General features: G+C 50.2%; 1 protein-coding gene across 1 annotated transcript in view; it reads left to right on the top strand.

The window, feature by feature from the left end:
* LOC108801038 (serine protease 33-like) overlaps nucleotides 1-3,356 on the top strand; it is a 24,355-nt gene that overhangs the window by 3,576 nt on the left and 17,423 nt on the right. The window lies entirely within an intron of this gene.

Consider the following 3,356-nt stretch of genomic DNA (forward strand, 5'->3'; position numbering starts at 1 on the left):
CCACACACAATCACCATTGATACAGATCAGCTCAGGTGTGCTTTCTCCTGGAGGGAGAGACTGCCACACAGTCCTATGGGCAGGTTAGGTGAGGAACTACAAGGCTCATCGTGGCCTCCCAGCCAGAGCAGGTGATGTCATTAGAGATGACGTCGGTGTCTATAGACCTGAGGGTGAGGTTCTGGTTCCCGTTTATCACAGAGATATACAATGCTGCTGAGAACTGGTTGACCTGCATTCTACAGACTCAGTGGTATTAGCTGCAGCTGACATCGCAGGCATTGTGGTCTGATCACAGCGAGGAGCACCTATGTACCTGCCAAGTGTATCCTGGGCCTGCCTTCTCCTAGGTGAGTGGTCCTAGTCCCCGGGCACTGGACCATGATATGACCAAGGGTCAGAGGGGACAAGACAAAATATGATGGACTGAGCAATGGATGAGGAGAGAGCCAGGCGGGCAATCTGTGTATGAGGGGAGTGCCAGGTGGGCTATCTGTGTATGAGGGGAGAGCCAGGCGGCCACTCTGTGTATGAGGGGAGAGCAAGGCGGGCACTCTGTGTATGAGGGGAGAGCCAGGTGGGTAATCTGTGTATGAGGGGAGAGCTAGGCGGGAAATCTGTGTATGAGGGGAGAGCCAGGCGGGCAATCTGGGTATGAGGGGAGATCTAGGTTGGCAATCTGTGTATGAGGGAAGAGCCAGGCGGGCACTCGGTGTATGAGGGGAGAGCCAGGCGGGCACTCGGTGTATGAGGGGAGATCTAGGTGGGCAATCTGTGTATGAGGGGAGAGCAAGGCGGGCACTCTGTGTATGAGGGGAGAGCCAGGTGGGCACTCGGTGTATGAGGGGAGAACCAGGTGGGCACGCTGTGTATGAGGGGAGATCTAGGTTGGCAATCTGGGTATGAGGGGAGAGCCAGGTGGGCAATCTGTGTATGAGGGGAGAGCCAGGCGGGCAATCTGTGTATGAGGGGAGATCTAGGTTGGCAATCTGTGTATGAGGGGAGAGCCAGGCGGGCTATCTGTGTATGAGGGGAGAGCCAGGCGGGCACACTGTGTATGAGGGGAGATCTAGGTTGGCAATCTGTGTATGAGGGGAGAGCCAGGCGGGCACACTGTGTATGAGGGGAGAGCCAGGCGGGCACGCTGTGTATGAGGGGAGAGCCAGGCGGGCAATCTGTGTATGAGGGGAGAGCCAGGTGGGCAATCTGTGTATGAGAGAAGAAATCTCTGTTGTTGTCTCTGAATGTTGTTTTCTGCGACAGGCACGGCTTTATTTTGGCAATATTGTCTTTCAAAAAGTATTTTATTTTCAATGAAATCTATAGATCTTTTTTTTTCTTTCTATTTTGACTGGTGCAACTTGTATATAGAAACAAATCCTTTTATTGTACATAATTAGTCCAGTTTAAAATGACATGAAAATGATGTTTTATTTACCAATGAAAAAGGTTTTTGTGTTTTGTTTTTTTCACTGAACACATAACGAGAAACAAAATAAGAAAATTAAATGTTGATTCGGTTGAAAATGAATAGCTTTATAGCTTTAGGGAGGAAGGAGTTAATTGTGTCTGATTTCAATTAAAGGGTTAATGGGGACATACATAGGAATATATTTTATTAAAAAGAGAAAATGTTTTATATATATATAAATATCTTTTTAATAAAATATATTCCTACTAAGTCTCCATTAACCCTTTAAATAATAAAAAAAATCTATATTTTTTTTTGTTATACCTGTAGTGCCCATGCACACCAGCAGCCGCTCACATGACTGCGACACATCACACTTTCCTTTTTTTTATTTAATTGAAATGTCACAAGTTCTATGGGCACAGCACGGTGCAATGAGGTTGTAATGCATCACACCAGTGGCGTCACAAGGGGGGTGCAGCCCGCACCCCGGTGACACCATTGGAGGGGTTGGATAGAAGGGGAAATCCTCCGCACACCTTGCAGCAATCAAGGCCTATGTAGAAATGGTGCTTGTAGTGATGAACACGGATGGCACCGTGCAGACACAATGTAGGAAGAGGAATCACCAGCACAGGGTCTCTTCATCAGGGCATAAAGAGTGACTTCTTTATGCCCTGGGTCACTCTTTAAGCCCTGATGAAGAGACCCTGCGTGGTCTCGAAACGTTGGCTCTTGTGATTGTGTGACGTCTATGTCCAATAAGTGGACATGTTGGATTATTCTACTGATTACCATTGGAGGGGTGACACCAAAATGACCGACAGTCATTTTGGTGTCGCCCCCCTCTAAAAAGTCAGGCACTCCGTCATGGACCAGGAGCCTGACTGTGCCAGGAGAGAGGAGGTGAACGTCCCCCCTTCTCTCTGGCAGGCGTTAATTAGATGACCGTGCATGCGCGTTGACGTCATCGTGCACGTCACAGCGGGGGTGTCCCCCGGTCTCCGCTCCGGGTGACACACGGCCTCGGGACGCCCCCGCATCACACCGCACTAAAAAAAAGTACTGCATACCGTCTTTTTTTTTTCCCCCCCAGCATACACCACTGCAACCAGTTGTCATACATGGCGGCTGTGCTGGAAAAAACACCCAGCGTAGCCCAAATGCATTGGGTGTGAATGGGCCGGTTCGGTTTCTGTAGCTGATGTCATGGTGACACCTTTCCTCCACATATAGAGGAATAGGAAATCCAACGGAAGGATACATTGTATTGCTCGGTGACATTTACAGACCTGCAGTCACTGCATTCCGACAGCTGCCTCTGCTGTGTAAAGGTGCCCATACACTGCTCGATTCTCGTACGAGAATCGCGGGAAATCCCGCGATCGTACGATGATCGTAAGGTGTGTGGAAGCCGTGCGACCTCTACTACTGTACGGTCGCACAACTTTTAACTTACGAACATGTTCGAAAACCCGCCGAGCATCGTACAACGTTCGGCGGGTTTGTGGCATGTCCGTACGATAAAAGCCGTACGGGCCGGTGTGCGCACACTGCCCGTTCGGCATTGCGGTCATCGGAAGCTCGCACCTCAGGGGGCGTGGCTTGCGATCATCGCAAGTACGATCTGCCCAGCCTTATACAAGCCATTCACGTTGATGGGGAGAGCAATGGCAGGTGTGTGTACTCGGGGCCGGATTTCCCAAAAGGCCAACCAAGGCCAAGCCTTGGGGCAGCAGGGAGTAGAGGGGCAGAGGGTCAGTAGGGTTGTGGAATTCCTATCTCTCAATGCCCGGGACATGCAGTTCTGAGCGCCGGGCGGGTAGTTGGCCCGGCTTTGGCCAAGCAGAGCTAAATGTAGAGCGGTGGAAGCTGCCGCTTGTTTTGTACAAGTGATCTCAGCAATAAAAACTTGTATGCAGCCTGCAGGTCTGCCATTCTCCAT

The sequence above is a fragment of the Nanorana parkeri genome, unplaced genomic scaffold (assembly GCF_000935625.1).
Source record: "Nanorana parkeri isolate BGI_ZX_2015 unplaced genomic scaffold, ASM93562v1 scaffold2202, whole genome shotgun sequence".
Lineage (NCBI taxonomy): Eukaryota > Metazoa > Chordata > Amphibia > Anura > Dicroglossidae > Nanorana > Nanorana parkeri.